Source organism: Triticum aestivum, chromosome 7B, assembly GCF_018294505.1.
Source record: "Triticum aestivum cultivar Chinese Spring chromosome 7B, IWGSC CS RefSeq v2.1, whole genome shotgun sequence".
Classification (NCBI taxonomy): Eukaryota; Viridiplantae; Streptophyta; class Magnoliopsida; order Poales; family Poaceae; genus Triticum; species Triticum aestivum.
Window position 1 is genome coordinate 726,786,264 of NC_057813.1, and position 20,775 is coordinate 726,807,038.

At 43.6% G+C, this 20,775-nt stretch overlaps 1 long non-coding RNA gene across 1 annotated transcript; it reads left to right on the top strand.

The window, feature by feature from the left end:
* Positions 1 to 797: 797 nt before the first annotated feature.
* Positions 798 to 20,480, top strand: LOC123156863 (uncharacterized). The gene is made up of 3 exons (XR_006478472.1): positions 798 to 2,675; positions 13,362 to 13,365; positions 20,470 to 20,480. It is a non-coding gene; the product is annotated as an uncharacterized lncRNA (long non-coding RNA).
* Positions 20,481 to 20,775: the final 295 nt, after the last annotated feature.

Sequence of the window (20,775 nt, forward strand, 5' to 3'; positions counted from 1 at the left end):
ACCGGAACAGAGGAATTGGCTCGCTCCTTCACTCGCTGGGTGAGCATAGAATGCACACCAGTCTGGTATCAAAGCGTATCTACTTGAAAAGGAGACTACTTGAACAGATGAAATGGAAGGAAGAAATGAAAGTTCGATCTACCAACGTAGAGTCCGCCCCTCCCAGGAAGAAGAAATTTGCTACTTTGGCTCATCAGTTGGTAAGTCTGTCTATGAAGTTCAGTGCCCAGAAAAGAGAAAAAAAGACCAAAACAAGCTTTTTCAAGCTCTACAAGTCCTATATATATAGTGTTCCACTAGATAGCCGTGTTAAACTAGTCCAGTCTTGCCGAGTGGCCTTATCTTCTGGTTACCTGGTCCGGTACTTCTACTTCGAGAGTGAGTTAGTAAACAGGATCAACTTTATGATCCATTTTGAGAAATTGCAATCACAGAATCAGAACGAGTGGGTCTAGAGTCCATCCTCACACAGTTGAAATGCTGCTTCTCCCTTCTCCTTTCCAAAAGAAAGTGGATCTCATAGCCTCTGACAATTCGAAAAGTAGGTCTCAGTCTCATTTTCAGATGCCATTTTCCACCGGAAAGAGAATCCCATATTCTTTAAGCCAAGCCGCCAATCCTAGGGTCAATGCGGAAAAGGAAACCATTGCTATTTGAGCAGTTAGAGAATCGAAATTCCACTCATTTAGAAATCGATCGGCGAATGCCAGAGGAAGGATAAGGGGAGCCTACACCAACGTAGTCTTAGCCCTAGAACACATGGAGCTTGGAGCACGGATAATAAGTCTGTTTGATTTTCAAGGAGTTTATGAACAATCACCACATCCATATTGAGGAGAAAGCTCACTCAGGCTACTGAACTTGTAAATACAGTTGCGCTCATGATAGGGATTCCGTTTATGGCGTGAGGTGAAGTTAGAAGCATACCTGGATATATACTCATAGTGGCTTCCATACCTATCTCCGGTAGAACTAACAAAATAGAAACCTATGACTAGTAGACTCATACGAAAACTTGAAAGATCTATTTCATTAGAAGAGAAAGTTCACTAATCTATGGCCTAGAAAGCCAAAAGAAATGATCAGTCCAATGACAGAAGGACAGAAGCGCGTTCCCTTCGTCCTCAATGTGCGTCCACAGCTTACTCGAGTGCTTGAGATATTCATTTGGTTTAAGGCACCTTCATTGTAGGAAGGAAAAAACCCGGATCCCCGGGCGGATCATTCCCTCTAACAAGCTAAACAAGAGTCCAGGAGCGAGAGAGGAAAATCCAAAGTGCAAATAACATAATATGAAAAAATAAAAAAGTTCTATTGAGTTGTTGAAAAAAAAGGCACTTTAGAAGCGAAAGTAGGCTATTCTCGTAAAGGAATATCGTAACGGGCGACTAGGTAATATAGAAGGCCGACCCACCCGAATCTCTTGGTGGCCTTTCCCTCGGCTTCCATCACAGAAGATGTCAGCAATAGCAATCCTTCAGTCAATAGAATCAGTAACTATACTACTTAAATAGTGAAATACCAACCAACACATAAAGCAATAACCAGATAGATAGAATGATAACAGGTAATACGAAGATATCAACACAGCCGGAGTCACGAGGCTCGATAATGACCAATGGGTTAGGATCTGAGGAAGCTTAGTTTGGATGATGGAATATTCGCTGTTCTGATTGTTGAGATACTGCAAATCCACTTATCCAACAATTTCAGTCCATTTTCCTACTTTTTCTGCAAGGGGGGGAAAGCATTATTATATCCTTAATATGACTCTCTGTCACACGGATGCTGCTGGGCTGCTACAAAACCCCTATAGTCGAAAAAAAGATCGAAACAGGGATAAAACGTAGGATAACCCAGATCACTCGGACTAGCTGAACTCTCCAGAACAAACACAACCTAGGTGGTTTGACTAACGTTTTGGCACATTAGACTAACCTAAGAGAACTCCTGGCTACATTCAGTCCTGTCGAGATACAAGCTGTTACCAACCTGATACAACGCAAGTCACAAGCTTGACACAGCGAGAATGGCTGCAACTGACAACTCCTGCATCTGAGATTGACAACTCTAGTAACAGAGAATGACAACTCCTGCAATAGATATTTACAGAGCATGACACTCTCAACTGAGCTCAATCCAGCTGTGAACAATAAACAACACTGAAAGTAAACAACACGGTTATCACAAAACTTGGATTCCGGATTACAACACTATAGGCAATGAACCACCACTAACGGCCCATAACGTTAGCTGATAGCCGCTGACCGTGGAGTACTTGCCGATCCATCAGCGAGGACTGTATCATTTAGCGAGCTAAAAACTTAAGGAACATGTATGTGAGAGTTCCACTTTAGCTCCCTCAACACCAGGCGGGACGAGCAGCCCTATACCACGTGTAGCCACACTCTAGTGTCCTTTTCTACTTAGTTGGACAGATCACTTCAGAAAATCGTATAAAAATCAAGCAAGAAAACGGATGCGCTAACGCGCAACGGCTTTCGCGCTAGTTGCTCAAAAAATCATATAAAAATCAAGCAAGAAAACGGATGCGCTAACGCGCAACGGCTTTCGCGCTAGTTGCTCAATCCGTTGCTTGCTTCTCTTCTGTCTTGGAAAAGTGAGGATTTCCTATCTGATCGAAGGGAAGGAAGAGAGGTGGAAAGTGTTGCTGTGTCAAATCGAGATTGTGTGGGTGTCCGCTCATGTTCGATGCTGTCGAAAATCATGCATTGGATGGATGCCCGCGCATTGAGAAGGAAGGACGCTTTCAGAGGCGAAAGGCCATGGGGAGAGATTTTTCTGTGATCCATGGATCTCCGATCGGGAAACCGTATCCAAGCTCCGTGGCTAGTCTGCGCTCTTTGGACTTTTCAAACTTAGCGAACTGAAACATCTGAGTAGCTAAAGGAAGGAAAATCAACCGAGACCCCGTTAGTAGCGGCGAGCGAGAGCGGAACAAGGGTTTTCATCAAAAGAAATCCGAAGCGGTTTCATTCGATTTGTTGTGGATTGGATGATGGAAAAACCAGCAAGCAGCAAGCGTAGTTAGAAAAGTTGCCGTAGCGCGCCCTACGGAGTTGTACAAAGTCAGCAACCGTTTTGGGGCGCAAGCATAGGCAACACAGGACTGATGACGGGGTGGGATTTGGAATTGGAATTGGAAGGTTTGACAGCCAAGGAGCGGCAAATAAGTCACGCTTCGACATAGCTGAAGCTCTAGGTGAATAATCTCTTTCTTAAAAATCAAAACGAAAATCAAAATGACAAATCTGGTTCGATGGCTCTTCGGTGGGAACCTACTAACTGGGGTTTTTTGGGGGGTTATTCTAATAGTTCTAGTAGCAACCGCTTTAGTATTTTTGGTTTCCGTTTCTTTCTCTTGCTCTTGGATAGCACCAGAACAACTTTTCAAATGGCTTCTCTCGCTTTCACAGTATGTTTATCACATTCTTAGGGCCATTTTGGAAGAAACCTGGAATGGACATGACCGCTATGCGACCATGGGAGGGACGGAACTGGAAAGTCTTGCCCGTTCGGGGGATAAAACGTACAAAGCCCCACACGTGAATCTAATGCTATCATCATCTAGTGATAGCGTTAACCAAGGGGGTGGGAGCAATGAAACTCCTTTAACTATTGACTTGAACCGACCGGCTCAGGATCAGGAAGATATTCGGCAATATGCCGAATCAATCAAGGACTTTAGAATTGACGAGCAATTTGAGAGTTTCAAAAACAATCAATTCACTAAACCACTCTATGATAAATTATGTGCCTACGTGGGAGATGCGGAGGCTGTAAAAAACACATGCATACGAGAAATCTCGGAGAACTTTCATTCAACAGACGCTGGGTTAATTGATTTTGTCAAGTAGACGGATGATAGTGAAGGGCAAAGAAGAGTGATATTTGATCTTATCAACCTTCATTTTAAGGATGAGCTAGAGAAACTCCCACCCGAACTCCAACAAAATGAAAATCAAGAGGACGACAGGGAGGGATAATGAAACAAACTACTAGCAACCCGCAGAAATAACACTCATATCTAGTTCTAGTTAGATGGTCATTTTACACAATGAATTTACAAGCTAATGAAAATAGGAATCGAAATTATGATTCTAGGAGGACTATAATGAGGAGGACGACAGATCACGATCTACTAAAAGGAGACATTGTTGGTGGTTCGAATCCACCTCGTGAGAAAGACTAAGCTGAGCTATTTCTTACTTTTCTAGCTTGAATGAGACAAAGCCGAGGGTTCGGTCATACAAAGGAGCAATTCTCTTGTGCAAAGGCTAGTTTCGAGTGAATTAACGCACCCCCATTTAATAAGTGCTTTGCAAGCGATATGAAGTAAGATTCCTCTTCCCCCTACGCACGAGTGAAAAGCTAGGCTAGTTTTGAAAGAAATGAAACAGAGAAATGTTGGGCGCCAAAGCCCACAGCAAATAGGAATGCAGATGGAAATAAAGTATCTTTGGGAAAACGGGATCCACATTCTAGGAACGGTCATGCAAATGAGAAAAAGGCATAGGTTTCTTACTCCACTGAGCACACTACATTAGGGAAAAGCAGTTTAGCATCAATAAATAATTAGGATAGGATGGACCTTTTCACAAAGAAAGTAGAAGCAAAAACAGTATCAATTTCTACTCCGCATTCGCATGAACCTTTGGTGGTATCCTTCAAATCTTCTTCCTAGCTCTGACCGGGTTGCGTAAAGACCCCTAGAGACACCTCCTCATGCAGGCAGCTAGTGTTTCTTCTTCTTTTTAAACAATAGAGATTATCACGCCCAAGCCATAAAAAATAGAGAGTTGAAATGCCAGTTTTGAAAGAATTGGCACTAAGTAAGAGGTGATCTGCTTTTGGCCTTGTATCAGGCAGCGGGACATTATGAAGGGCAGCTAAAACATGACTCTTGCGATGCTGAATCATCGATTGATAGAGGTGCTGAGAGGGCTGTGACTGCAGTAGCCTCACTTCACTTTTTTCCACCATCACTAGTACGTGGGGTCCCGAAAACCAAACAAAGAATAAAATGCACGCACGAGTTGGTGGATTGGGTTAAGCATCTAACTAACTAGATTCCTTACTCCCAGCGATGACCTATAGTAGAATATGAAAAGCAATGTTTCCCTTAATCTCCTCCCATCTGGATAGATAAATCAAGGTCATGCGTAGCTCGTATAAAAAACTAGAAATGAATTATTGCCCTCTGGCGAAAGGAAAAGATTGTTGGTACGAAAGCCGCTATTACACCACTTGAGGGCTGAACCAACCTCATGCTCCATCAGATACAAGAAACAGCCCAACTCTGAGCTTATCGATCTGAAATGCACTTTTCAACCAATGCCTTAGCGAGAGAATGGAGGAGTAGACGCCTCTTCTTATAGATGGACTATGTTTTCTCTTTTTATATGATTATTCGAGTTAGGTGGTTGAGATGCTTCTACGGGGTGGTTCTTGATAGGGCAGCTTCTAATACAATCAGTTAAAGACGTAGTGTATCTACTTTAAATCGAATGAAAAGGAATGCACTCCCTTTCTTTGGTCGGGGTTCGCCATTCGATGCCTCAACCAAAGGGATTATTGGAGGTGGTAGTATGAGCCAAGATAGTCGTGAGATACATTAAGCTGCTAATATGTCCATCTTTGTATCCATACGGAGGGAGAAGGGAAGGCCCATTGATCCTCTTATGAGTCGCTTAACTAAAGCTCGAACGATGTCCCTTCTGGTTCGCCCGAGATTCCTGTAATAATGCTTGATCCATAGTAACGTAAGTACAAATGGGGAGGTCGAAGCTAGCAGTCAAGCTGCTCCATTAGACCCGAAGCTTTCTTCTTATCCCTTTTGTCTTCTTACGTAGGATGATTTCATCCGAGTGTGTGTAAGGCGGGTGGCATTCTTTGCCATAAGCTCTAAGCAACCACCTACTTGTAATATGGTATCCTTTCTCTCTTCCTGGGACTTGAGGGGAGGTTAGTACCGCGAATAAAGTAGTACTCGCTACCTAGCCAGTCATCTACTTGACAAGTTTGGAAAGAATCTCTCGGAAAAGAGAGCGCAATCTCTCTTTGCTTGTGCCACCCGGGCGGAAGATATATCTGAGTCGAGCTCGTCGAAGAAGAAACTGCTACTGACATCGAGGGATGAGGGCTCAGATCAGAGTGAACAAACAGTGCGAAAGAGACTGAGAAGGGCAAGCATGCGCCCGAAAGGGGGGCCATTGCTCCATGTATAATATAACTCGGGATGTTTCACTATATTATATCCCCATTGCTAAACGCAATAGGAAGGGAAAGAAACGTTTCTCCTTCTACACATTTATGAAAATAAATGGCTTCCCGTCGCTCACAGCAGCTTCTCTAGTTTAATTATCGCCAAAAACAAAGGAAATTGACTTAGTCGCTCGCTTGTACCTCCATTTCCAATGGCTAATTTACGCATGTTGTACTTCTCCATAGTTTGCTCGAATCGAACTTGTCCGTACCGACATAATCAGTATCTCTCGGACTACCAAGGCAAAAAAACCCAGTAAACTAGTGACTTGAATCATACTTCCTTCCTCTTTGATTAAGGAAACCTAACTACAGGAACTGCTTAAGTCAAGAACAAACAGATGGAGTATTTCTTCCTTTCGAACTATAAAAAGTTAGGCTACAGCAAGCGCAAGTCATCCCCTTGCGAAGTGCAAAACAAGGGAAATCTGACTTCATAAAAAACAAGTTGAGCTATCGTTCCCTTCATTGACCTACTAACTCGTGATACAGCGCGTGTTTCTTCCTCAGAATCTCATTTCAAAAGGCATGAACCATCCCCTAACTTGGAAGGGGACAGGAACAGAAGACAAGTGTTAAGCAAGCCTTGTTTCCTACTTGCTGACCCTAGAACAACAAGAGGCAACAGGCTTGCTTAACACTCGAACAAGAGGAAATCGCTTCGTCTTTTTGCCCTTGGCGCGCCTTCTACTTCTGTCGGCACAACTACGTATTTATTAGAATAGTGCTTTGCTCGGTCCTGCTTTGGACCTATGATCCACAGGTGATTAATCAGCATCTACAGCTTTCGCTTTGGGTCAGGAATTTGGAGAGATTGGCTCTATAGAAAGGGAAGCGAGTCTTTGAACTATGTTAGCGCCGAGGGTTCACTAAACCTACTGTCCTTCTGACTTTCGTGTTTCGTAACTCATTAGATTCCTAGCTTTTTAGCGGGGGCTTTGTAAGAGAAATAGCTAGATCTGTAACAATCAAAATAAGTCGGGGTTCAGTTCATTAGAGCAAGGAGAAAGTTCACTAGATAGACAGGTTGGACAATGAGGGCTTTTATTCTCCCTATCTCGAGTAGGATCATTGAAAAGAAAGAAAAGGAATGGTTTCTTCAACTGGCTTGTGCCACAGCTCATAGCTCAAATCGGGATTGGAAAAACGGAAGGAAAGTAAGGCGCTAGAGCCTCTGATGAGGAAGACCTCGGATCTTTCAGAAGGAATAGGCCTACCTGCTTTAGCTTTTATGGTTCACCGCGGTCTTCTTCTTCCTAGCCCAAGGCGGTTTCTCTCTCAAACTGAGTCAAATCCGTAAAATTGTAATGAAGAGGAAAGCAGCGGCTTTGACTCTCTCACCTAACAGGTCGGTATTCATGTCCACCAGAATTGTCTACTGATTGGCTGTAGTTTACTTCCCAATCAGAAGGATCCGAATCCTGTTTAATAAAGACCCATTGCCACCTAGGTATCCTTTATCTTCTCTCGTTCCTCTTTGGACAAAGGTTTCAAACCACCAACTCATTAGAAATCTCTGAGGAGTATGCATCTGGGTAAAGCAATGAATAGGATGTAGATGAAGCCCGGTATGACTCAACGTTTTCACTTTTTGCAAGGTCTGATGATCAACGAGCTAAAAAAAGGGGGGTATGCGCGCGGGTACCGATGCAGTTAATAATTGAGGTCAGTCGACCAGGATCTTATGACTCTTGTCCCTTTCAAACTTAATAGATTAGAGGATTCTAGCGATCCAGGCGAGTAAAATGAAGCAGACGTGGCAGCCGCAGGCAATGATCCAATACCTTTCGTTCTCTTTAGCACTCATTTCTAATTCCTTTAGCTTGGATCTTTTGAATCTGGATAGTTATGAGTACAAAACTCAATAATCTTTCCTAGGATCCCGTGAGGAAGAAGCAAAAGCAGCTGTGGACGATGCTGGAGGCAAGCCTGCAATGTGGGATTATGAAGCCTACTTAGTTCAGAACTTTTGTGATGATGAGCAATCACATGCATACGCAGAACCTAAAATCTTAGGTGGTGTGACCAGATCAAATAAGTTTTGCTGCTTAATGCTCATTTTATTTTGTTTTGGCAAAAGAAAGACATGCTGATGCAAATGATCGAGCGAAGGATTACGTACAAAGATTTCTCCTTGCTTTTCGGTGGTTGCTGAATCCTACTGGGTAGGGTAGACCAAGATGTTTGACTCGAGGACTCTTCCTACTATTCCAGATTCCATTTCAATGGTAGCTTCTTGGTAGACTTACTTTCTATGGTACACAATCCAGTCAATAAACCTGGCTCATAGGACTTTACAAGTGATCGTGCATCTGCCACTCCTATGCCTTCTTTTCCTCGTCCCGATTTGAACTATGTTAATAATTTTGCTAGATCGGACCATAAAATGGAATTGAGCAGGCATCCCTTGGTCCAATAGATATTTCCTTATGTATGATAGAACTTAGGTGCACCCCAACTTGGGGCTAGCGAGCATGTCTCTCATCTTCCTAGTAAGCACGTCCTAGGTGCATTAACGGCTGAACAGTCTCACTATTCGATGAACTAGGGTGGGCCAGGGAACTCGTAGCTTATGCACGCGCACGAGGCATGAAAAAGGAGGAAAGTCATTACATAGGAAAGGAGCACACGCCATAGAGGAATTATCATGTTATGCCTGGTAAAGAAGCACACTGACTTCAGAAGAAAGAAAAGAAGTCATCCCAGTCATCTACTATTTTCTGCCACTCAAATCCTGATGGATTGAAGAGGAATGGAGCGAATAGCCAAGTGATAACCAAGAACCCTGAAAGGGCGCGGGAAGAGCCCAAGGTTATGCCAATTCCTATGATCCTCGTAAAAAGAGAGGATGGATTGAGATACCCCTTTGCTAACTCCATAGTTAGGAGAGGTGCGTCTGCGGTGAGCATAAGAAGATTGCCCTGATAATGGAATTCCGGATCCGCCGGGGTGAGTGATTTTCTTAGGACTGTCAAAAGAGCTCAAGTTTGGCTGATAGCGAACTCCACCAAACGTGATACCCTCCCCAATGGGGGATTGACCCGAGTATTTAGTCATATTCTTCTTAGGAGGCTCCCTTCAGCTTGTGAATCTATTCTAGGATCAATGCATATACTCAAACAGGTTCGATCTGGCTTAAGCTTCAATCCGTCTAAATAGTGTAGCGAGGGACTGGATAGAATAAAAACCGTTTTTATCTGGGAAGAGCGCCTTTGGAAAACCAAGAAGCAGAATGCAGTGTCTGCTATGATTGCCCCAGATGTAAGTTGGCCTCCCCCAGCCACAGCTATTTTAGCCGATTTTTTCTTTTGGATATGGCAAGTGGTTGTAACTGCTAAATACAAATCAATGAATGTACTTGAACTGCCGGTATCAATAAGGGCAATGCCTGTTTGTCCACCAACAATGACCTTGACTGAAAATGTGCCAGCAGTGACCTGCCCTGAAACTGCATGAGCCGAAATATGCATGAGATACTCATTTGGAGGGGAGTCCTGATCCTGTGGGATTTCTTCTTCTTCTTGTACTGCAATCTCTTCTGTGGCATCATTTGGTGTGTAAGTTTCCTGCATGACATTGATAGTAGGGATTAACTTGTAGAAGTTTTTGATTGGTCTTTTTCATGTCATGGGATAACCCCCCCGAAAGAAGAGTGCAAAGACCAAGTTCCCATTTCCTCCGTTCATCCACGAGAATCGATATTCGTTCTTTCCACTTTGAATACGTCAATTCTCATCCGTTACTTGAGATTCGATACGTAAGATACGTCATTTCTCATCCGTAACTTCCATCCGATAAGGGCAATAAAGCCAAGGCAAGCTCATATTTGCGTATCTAAAGGCTTGGTGTGGAGTTTTGGGGAGAGGGCCTGGGTTTCGGGAGATGAAAAAAGCCTACTTTTACAGCTAAGTGATTAGGACTTGATCGAAAAATATTGCTCTCAAAACATGCATTTTTGAGGTAAACTAGAAAAAACACTACTTTTGACCCATAGTGATCCGCACTTTTTTCATTGGAAATGGAGTTTCCTTAGGGAAAAAGGACTTGCTAACTTTTGCAGCTATATGAAACGGACTTGCCTACGGCACTTTTGCACCGAAGAAACTAAAAAATAGTCTTTCTCCGCCTAAAAGCAAGGTAGGATTTCTACGAAACAAGTCCGGATAGGTAACTAGGCGGATAAGAAGGATTTCTACGAGCTTCAGTTCATGAATTGAAATATGCATGCAGCCCATTCATAAGGAGTAGCTGGCTATCCGTGTGCAACACTCATTTCTTTCTAGGAAGATAAGATCCCGCTCTAAGGCATTGGAGCTGCTGCAATATGATACGAAAATACAGATTGATGTTTCTGCTTCTCCTCTCTCGGGAATAGTTTACCGACTGGGCCACCTGTAAATTCTTTAGTTAAAACAGGCCTCAGGAGTAGTCATCCTAGTATCGAACATCATCTATTTTGCTTTCCGAAGGTAGACAGCAGCGTTGATTCTCCGATTATACGATGGCAACATGTGTGAAGTCTAGTACCAGATCATATCGGGGATAGCTAGCTCATCAGCAGTTCATTTCTATGTATGGCGAGAAGTCCAACTGTCAAGCATGGCACGATTCCAGAATCATCGCTTGGCTGCTGCTTAGATGAGATGAAACCTGAGCTGACTTCTCTGTTTTAGTACCGGCCAGGCCTGCTTCTTAAGTGAACTCATCCATTCCCTTGTTAGTACAGAAGGAGGCGATATCGTGTCAATTCCCTAAAAAAACTGTCTTTTCCAATGGTTTAGGGCCCATACCCCAATAATGATGACGAAGAGGTCTTCCTGCTTCAAAAACAGGGCTTCCTGACCCGAGAAAAGAGTGCACATGGAAGTAGTTCCGCTCAATTCTCCAATACGACTTCGGGTGTGACCCCAACCCCACCAAATGGTGATCCTCGAGACCAAAGGGCATTGAACGAGAGAGAAGGAAATCGTCCACAGAGAATCGGAGTATCCGGCCTAGTGATAGTTAGAAAGAGTTGGCCAATACAGAATCTCATGCGCCTCTCATTGATGAACCCCTTTTTCCTTTATCCTCTACTGGTGGCTGACTGATTGAGCGCCGGTCTCACTCATTCTTTATGAGCGGAAGCCATGCACCTATCACCTATAACCGGAGAAGTACTATACGGCACGGCACCTTCGGCGAGGACTCAACTCAACAGAGAATGATTTGACAAACATTGATCCATGCTTGGCCTTAGCCTGAGCTCAACTCTGAAAAAGAAAAGAGGAGAATCTCTCTAGCTTGTGGAATCACTTCCCTGGATGCTTAGATAGCTCGAGAAAGTGTGCCACTTCTCCCTTAGAGCCCATCTATCTAAACGGGTATAAAAACAGAGAAATAGGCTCATTAAGTGAAGTGAGAACAGAACTCGATCTTTGCTAGGCGTGAGAAGAAGATATCGGTCCTTTGGCCATCGGGTAAAGAAATCCTTTGAATGGATCAGTGAGTTCCGGCACGATTGCTGGAACGAACGGAATCTACGGGAACGAGATCTTTCTGTTGGCACGATATCTTTCAGGAACTGCGGTAATCCAATCCTTGAGCTAAGGACGAATGCTTGATTTGCAATCTTTCAAGACGATTTTCTTGTAGCAGATGTGGAATCCAGATTGGCATAATGGGTTCTACGTGAAGTCAGCCGTTCGTCATCATTTGAGGGTTCGGGTCGGGATCATGGCCATAAATCGCTACTTTTTCCACTAGAGCGAATAGCATTCTTCGAAACAGGCACAGGACACTAGAGCGAATAGCATTCTTCGAAACAGGCACGCACAGGACTTGAAGCAGAATCAGAGAGTGATCCCTTTCCAACAGACTGATCGAATTCCAGTGATACACTACGCCTGGCACTATTCGTCACATTAGTAGTTAAGTTACTCATTTGTTACGAACAAAGAGACGCTAGAGATTCTATGAACTTCAGATCGATGCCATTCACTAATCTCAATCGTCTTTCTATGGATTTCTGGGTCGATGGGCGATAAACCTTAAAAGTAGCTGGAACGGGCTCTATGGTGCATCTCAGAGCCCTTCCCCATGGGGGGTTCTTGTTCTGCTAATCTTGCTATCTTCCCCAGGTTTGCTCGTTTCGATTGGAACAAGAAGTCTGTATTGGTATTTCTTGGTATTGGTAGCAGATGTTCAGCGGTAACAAACAGTAGCTGCAAGTAGATCATCTCTCTTTCTTTCGTACAAGTAGATCGTTGGGATGAGATCTGTAGTCTAAGAATCGGTTCATAGGAAAGCACGCCTTGCAGTTGGCATCGGTAGAAGATTTCCGTCTTGTCCCTCGGAGTGGAGCTAGACTCACTTCCTTTGTTCTAGACATTATACGTTACTCACTGAGGAAGAAGGGAGTAAAGTATCTACACTCGTATCGGATCTGGAGATCTGCCCCAGGATGGAAAGGTATCGATCGACCAAGAACTTGTCGAATTTCTTTGACCTCGGAGCCCGTACAAGCTCTTCTTCCACAACCATATGTGACCTCCCCGAGTTTCGAACCCCTCGCCCTCTAAATGTGGATCTCATCCTCCTCGTTGTTGCCGTGGAGAGACCTCACGTCTAGTTGAAATAGATGCAAGTAAAACTTTCTGACAGCTATGTGAGCACGGATCTTTCCATCATAAGAATAGGGCTCTGGCAATAGATCAAAATCACTTGTCCATTCTGATTCGGAAGATAGGGCTGGGCTGGCAGGTTCTAGTTTGTTCGCACAAGAAAGAGAAAGAAGTGCCGGAGGCAGCACTGGACCAAGTAAAGGTGCCGGATACGTCTCAGCTCAGCTTGAAAGGGAATGTGTTTCTGGGGAATCGTACTTTTGATTCTCAGCTAAAGCCCACCCTTGCCCCCGGAAAGGTTCTCATTCCTCACTGGAGAACACGGCTCCACAACGTATTTGGTAGCGGATCCACTTTTCCTTATCTGTTAACGTATACCTTTCCTCTGCCTATGAGCTAGCTAAAGATCCATCGTTATCCTTTCCGGCAATGGAGGCGGAATCAATGGTCATGTCAGGTTTCAGATTCAAAGAGAGATGTCAAGCAAGCGCCGAATCTGAGTACTCAACTTGCCCGACCCGCCTCTTCCACTAGACCTCGTCTTTCAAAGAGCAGCAGCCCTGCAAGCCTAATAGAACCTTGTTTCCCTATTACTTACTTTTGCTTTGAGCGTCGCACTCCAGTGGCTTTCTTTCCTATGGCTTGGATGGGGGTCCTCAACAAGATCTATATCGGTGTCATTATTTACTTATTTAGACGATAGATGATGATAGAGAGCAGACTGGCTCTGAGGAAGAATATCTTAAGTAGTTGAATCCGCTCCGCTAGGTTAAATTGTATGATCTGAATGTAGGAGGACTGCTGCTGGTGACACAATTTCTTTTGGGTCTGAAGAATGAACTTAGAGCTGCAGTGGAAGTGCAGGTGCCTAACTCAATTAGTGAAGCTGCATCTTTTGCTCAATCAAGTGCGGGAAGGAGTTTTGGAGAGAGGCAGGCACTACATGAACAAGAAGGACAGTAACTAGAATTAGAAGTCGGCTGCCCCGCAGCAGTAAGGCTATGTCTCAGTCAAAGTTCAACAGGGGGCAAAACAGTTGCTGTCCTAATAGAAGTTCATGTCGATCCAGCCAAGCCAGTGCCATCATTAGAAAGTCCGGCCATTTTAGTTTCAGCCAGTTCAAGTTAGGGCAAGGAGGAAAGGAAGAGAGTAATGCAAGGATGTAAAGAATGAGGCGCTAGAACAGACTGGCCCGCAGGCTTCCAACCTGACACCGCTTTGCTACTTTTCGAAAGAGGAAGAGAAGTTGCTTGTACGAGACTGCGCCTCCCGCCTGGAAACTCCAATGGCATTTTCGGTAATTGAAAGCAAAGCGAAGCTTTACGACCAAGGAGAGATAAGCATATTTTATGAATGATAGAAGGAGTGCTCCCCGAGCACAGGCTCGCTTGGAAGGATAGAGCGCCGCAAGACAAGATGGCATATTGAAGGGAAGGCTATGAAAAGAATTCTGGTCTCTCGAACGCCTGGCATACTAATACGAGCCGCATACTTGAATACTAGTGACATATTGGAGGAAAGGAGATTATTGGAATACTAGAGGGAGTTACGCCCATAAGAACTGCTGGCTGTAAACGCGACTTGCTCTGCTCCTCCTAAAACCCTTTTCGATAGTAAGATAGATATAGATCTAAAGGGCCTAGAAGGGCAAGCATGGACCGAATAATACACATACTAATTTGACCCAGCGTCGTCATACCCAAATTATGTCAATGGGCCGGCTATGAGCGTAGAAAGTGTGAGTTCTAATTTAATGGAGTTGGAAGAAGAAATAAATTCCCCTCCTCCCCCTAATCCAAACCCTTATTCTCAGATTCCTTATTTCGTTGCTGCTAATGCAAATATAGATTACTTTTCTCAAATGCAGATGTATTATCAAATGCAGATGTATTTTTTATTTCATTTCACTTATTTTAGCGGCCAGCCGCTTTTGCCTTTTCCGTGGGTACCGATGTATGTGCATTTTTTGATGTCTTTTTATATGCGCTTTTGGAATTTTCCCATCTAAGCAAACTATTTTGCGCCATTTGATCTTTAATTGAACTAGACTGGTATAAGCTCCGTATTGAATTGAAAAACTATTTCAGGCTCCGTATTGTATTTAGAAACTATTTAAGGCTCCGTATTGAATTGAAAAACTATTTCAGGCTCCGTATTGAAAACTCGAATTGGATTTTGTGTCGGCTGGCCGGCAGGACCGCCAGCCCGCAGATGTAGGGAGGTCTCCTCTTGAACTGCGAAATCAAAGTCGCGATCTGATAGGTATCTATCCTGACCATGCATCTGGAAAGCGCCGGTTCGATTCCGGCTCGTGACATGAAGAAGAAGTCCCAAACAGGGATCAGATGAGTTTGCACAGCGTTACTTTGTTGACGGAAAATCTAATTGTTCTTCCGGTTCAATGAAGACTATGCTTACTTTCCTTTCTCTTACCGGTCTGTGTTCTATCATGGACCTGTATTCCGTTCCTTGAATCGAGACTTTCTTTTGGTATGATTTTGATACGAGTTTTCTATCAAAACTCTATGCCATCAATCACTATCCCCGGGGATAGAATCCAGCTCCCGGCGTACCTGATAACTACGCTCATATACGTCAATTCATGGAAGATGCTCAGGGGAACGAATCCATATAGGAAACCCCTCTAGGGGAAGGGACAACTGGTTAGTTTGTGTTAACATATCAAGGGATACCAATCATTGCCAGGTATGGTGGGAAAAAAAGCAACCTATTGTATTTTCCTTACTCCAGTGGGCTTTAACTAGACATGTTTACTTAGCTTGATCTTTGTGCTCTCGGCATAGGTAGGATGTATCTCTGGATTATCCATGGTATGCTTCCATTGTTGCACCTTAGCCCGGTATAGTAGAAGGCGATCCATGCTATTCATGAGTTGATAAGCTCCATTCCATCGATAGGGATCAACCCAGCTGCATAGCTTTAAGATCCTAAGCTACACCACAGCTAAATCAACCAACGTCAGGGATTCTAGCTCAAGATCAGGAAAGAGCTTCGTTCCCTCCCGCCTGCTGGCTAGAGTTATACCATCCACTCTTGCTGCTGACTGTGAAGTAGCGTAAAACCCTCTATCGCGTCTGTTTGTTTGCCGTTGTACGAAAGTCTATCGATTCAAGAATTTGCAAATCCCTTGGGTTCTTTGCCGAGGTTAGCCTAGCATTGGAAGCCCTAGTGGATAGCCTTGCTTTGAAGATGAGGATTATGATGTAATCACTACAAACAATATGGTAGCAACCACTTTCCATTTCACCAGAAAATTACAGTACTGCTTTAACATTCTTTAAAGAGAATTTGGAGAACCAACCCTTTCCCCAGATACGAATAAAGGAGACTGCTTTCTGTATAATTGTGCTTATGCAGCTAGAAACCCATTTTATGTTTCTGTCATTTTCCCAAATGCTCGCAGCATGTAGTAACAACAACCAACTTGGTTGGTATTATATGCAGAGATTACCTCATCAGCTAGATGCCTCAGCTAGTGCTTATCAGCTAATAAGCTACTTCGAAAAGACCAGATACTGGAGAACATGGTGGAGGAAGCAGCAAGTGATTTCTTCAAGACGGCGCTCTTCATTGTTGCAGCTGGATCCAATGACATATTTTGGAGTATCTTTCGCCTTCAGTACCGTTCTTTGGACGAGAGAAGCCTTATCCTTCAGACTTTCTGGACGTGTTGGTTTCCAATCTGTCATTTTATCAGAAGGTTCCGCCAATTTATCACTACTGTAGTTTAGTGTCGCTTGCTCTTGTTTGCTACAGACCTCTATTTTCTTTCCATCGATTAAGAGGCTAAATGAACAGGGTGCTCGAAAGTTTGTTGTGTCCGACGTCGGGCAACTCGGTTGTATACCGTACGTTTGTGCTCTGGAGATACGTACGATATCGTGACGGAGATCATTCTGCACTACCGTCAATACGGTACGCTTTTCTTCCTCGTTGCTTCCCGCAAATGATGTGCTTCAGACTTCTGAACACGAAATGGCAATACTTAGAATCCAATTCTTGCTTTGTATTAACACCTCTGGACGTTACCTGAGCTGACTGTGCATATGAAGAACCCCAGTGGTAAACGAAACTTTTGTTCATTGACTACATTGCCTGGTTTTGATAATGCGCAGGACCCGTGCAGTGGCGGCTGCTTCCCTCCGTTCCTCTGCTTTGGCGCAACCAAACTCCTGACTCTTCCTCGTCAATTTCATTGCCTTAATGGCAGTTATCCCTTTCTTCGATAAATGGAGCCGTGTGACAGCGCAGGTAGTCGCATAGTTTCATTCCCTGGATGGCTAATGCTTAACACTGGTCAGATACCATAAGTTATGGTTGTGCTCGCTCGGCAAATTCTATCGGTTCAGCAGCGTCCTTAGTAGGAGCGGAAGGGATGTAGCGAGGAGCCGAAACCTACCGTTACGGAACCGTGGAAAAAGCCGAAACCTAGGGTATTCCCTGATCTGAACTTCAATAACAACCATTGCCTTACGTACCATTGGCTGGGAAAGGAAGGTGCCGTTTGCCGCAAGTAGATCTAGCTGATTGACTCGTTCATAGTCGAAAACTAATGCATCGAACCCTTTGCCGATCAAAAGATTAGGAACCGTCCTCCTTTTACCGGATACCCTTGCCGAAGAAGGGCTGTAAATATCTCGTACGTATGTTTCCTAGGATCTACTACATGAAAATGAAAAAGTATTGGCTTGAGTTCTTTCGCGATAGGCCCTTGCAATAAAATGCTTTGAAGATGAGGATTCGGTGGGGATGACATTATCGCCATACGCTATTGGATTTCTCCCGGGCTTTGCCTTTGCCGAAACTGTTCTGTTGACATCCTTTGCCATAGAACTTATCTTCTTGGAAAACGGAGGATATTACCTTTGATTTTGTTAGAGGAGGTAGGAAGACGAGCATTGGGAACTAGCCGTTATAGGGTTTCGGAAAAAAGGGTGGATAACTCCCTTTGCTTTATCAATTAAGAAAAATAGAATGTGCTTACCTTCGTGATATTCCCTTTTCTTTGATCCTTTCGGTTTTGAACTGCACTTTACCCGTACTAGGTCTTGAAACTTAGCTTCAACCTCTCTGTAGGAATGAAGGTTCTTTTCATGCAATTTCTCGTATGATAATGAATCGAGTTTCGAAACACGGTTGTTGTAGGGAGTTATTTCTTTCTTAAAGGAAGGCTCTCTGCTCCACTGGGTGACGATTCAATGGTTCTATTCATCCTATTCCTAGGTCGATCCGTTAACTTGGGTTTTGTTTACCAGTTGGTTAGGTCAACTTGTGGCATAGCTGTATTGGACGCGATACGGTGAACGAGTCCCTTTTTGCTTTCTGATACTTTCTTGAAGGAATAGCATCTGAGTACAGTAGTGTAGAGTTCCCCGCACTAAACATTGCAAAGAGTCTAAAAGAGGTGAAAGAGCTATAAAGAACTAAGGAAGAAGCCATTTGTAGCACTAAGAGGAAGATGTCTCACAACCAGCCTACGGATAATACATGCCGATATAGGAATGAAGCATGCATAAACTCGTAAGTCAATAGTGAATTTGGTTGCATCGAAGGCGGATAAATTCAATAATGAGGGCCGCCCGCAAATGATAGCAATTCGTCTTCACTAAGAGCTAACGACTAGAAATCTAGCAAATGGGACGCTTTGTCAATTGAATTAGTAAGTTATCCTGGTCTAGAGGGTGTTCTTCCTCCCCACTCTAGAGGCTAAACCAGTTAGAAAAGCGTCCCCCGGGAGTTTCGCAGTAGTAGATGACGTTCCTGGTACTAGTAGTCCATAGAACTAAGATTTGCATGCATGGTGGGTAACAGCATTGTATCTATCTTTTGCAGTCTGTAAATACGTATCCCAAAGTTGTAGATTCTGCTTCTTAAGGGCTGGGTGTCAAAGTCCTCAGTAGGTGGTTCGGTCCTTCAAATGCCTATCTGTTGTAGTAGTCCCCAAAGGCGGAGCTTTATTAGTTGTAGGTGGACGGACCTCAAGTCCTTTCCTTTCTCTAACGCTAATACCGCGGCCTGTCATGATTGCTGTCAAAGATGAAGGCCATACTGTAGTCATAAGATTGCATGTCGTGTCGTTATTCTGTATCGTGTATAGATTCTCATATGTGTTGTCATTCTAGTACAGCTAATCTGTGAACAGCTAACCATCGTACTGTCAAAATGGGATAGGTTCGATCTATGGTCATGGAAGGCCTCCTAAAAAGATCTACTAAATTCATCGAGTTGTTCCAAAGAATCAAAGCGCCCAGTTATTAAGAAAATCCCTTGTCGGCTTTCCGTGAAATATTCGTTTGGCCGAGGACTTCCATAGTTGTTCCTATTTCAACTAGGTAGGCCTTCGGTATTCATGCTTCCTTCTATCAAGAGCATTGTGGCAGTACGAAATCCTTCCTCAGCCTTGTTTCTAATTTTCACCGGGCATATCCGATTTTTGGACACTTGCTGCATCCCTTTTCTTGCTGCATTAGCTTAACCGTTCGCTTCTTTCCATTGCTTCAACGCTTGTTTCAAGCAATAGTCAAGAGTTACTAAAGTAGTTTGTCCTATTCAAAGCTATAATCAGTGACTAATATGCACACAACAATAAAGACTGTTGTTTTTTCTAGTGAGAAATCGAGTACTGTTTTTACACAGCTATAGCGTCTGAGAATTTGACAGAAAAGCAAGGTTCAAAGCCCACGGAGCGGTAGGTCGACATTCCTTCTTCTTTCCAAGCTTCTGGTGGTATCTATACCTTTCGAGACCAAGCCCTGCTACAATTCATTGCTGGAAGAGACTGCTAGATTTCTTTTTCATAGTTCGCTTCAGGGTTGTAGATAATGCTCTATCAAAGAGCGCCAGTGTACGTGCTCGAAAGCGTTAGTCAACTAGCTACTTGTCCTTGCTTTTCTCTAGTGTGCCCCTTCATTCAATCTCTAACTCAATGTCTACCCACATACCTTTCCTTTCTGAATTAGGAATAGCCGACTCAGGGTAAATGCTTTTCCCAGCTCAAAGGCGATGACTAGTAGATCCGGGGGTACCTAGAAAGCGAACAAATGTTCCCATGGTCATGATTGTTGACTAAACAGCCCTTTCTCTGATTCCCCTTGCCGACTTTGAACGAACTCATGCTTGAATGAGAACAAGCGATTTGCGACTTTGGTCCATGAATTATAAGATCATGAACAACTGATTATGCGACATCTCTCTTAGCTTATAGAAAGAGCTGAAATACTACAACCGATATTGCGACATCTAATCCAAACAGCGTATCAGCGACAACCCTATTCTTTCTTTCCTTCCTTGCTTATTTATTCTATTATTCAGCTTGCTGTTGCAAATAAGTAAAGTAGTTTGAAGTTCTCTCATATGCATTTGCATTTCATTTAGTGTTGAATATCCAAGAAAAATGAAGGCTGGCAACGCGCCCTCCCTTCTGCTACCAATCAAAGCGTGGAACTAAATCTCCTATTTTTCCAAGTGAAAGCCGGGCTGATGAATAACCAACCTGCAATGAATAAGGAAGGTATAGTAATGCTATGAATAACCCAGTATCGAATACTGGTAATAATATAAGCAGAAGAGCGTTCTCCCGTGCTTCCAGACATGCTGAGCTCTACCAATTTTTGTACATTCAAAAAGGGGAATTGATTCCTTCTCTAGATAGGGCGGGAAAACTAGACTATATAAGAGTTTATACATAAACGCACATATAGTAAGTATTTGGATCTTCCTGCGAGACTGTTCTTTTCGCTGGAGAAAGAGAACACTTCTTTTCTTTTTTTTTGATTCAACAAATGCAAGTTCGTCTTCGTCTGATTTGTCAATGGGAAAACGAAATCATGGGTGGAGGAAGAGGCTGTGATCGATAAAGGGGATGATG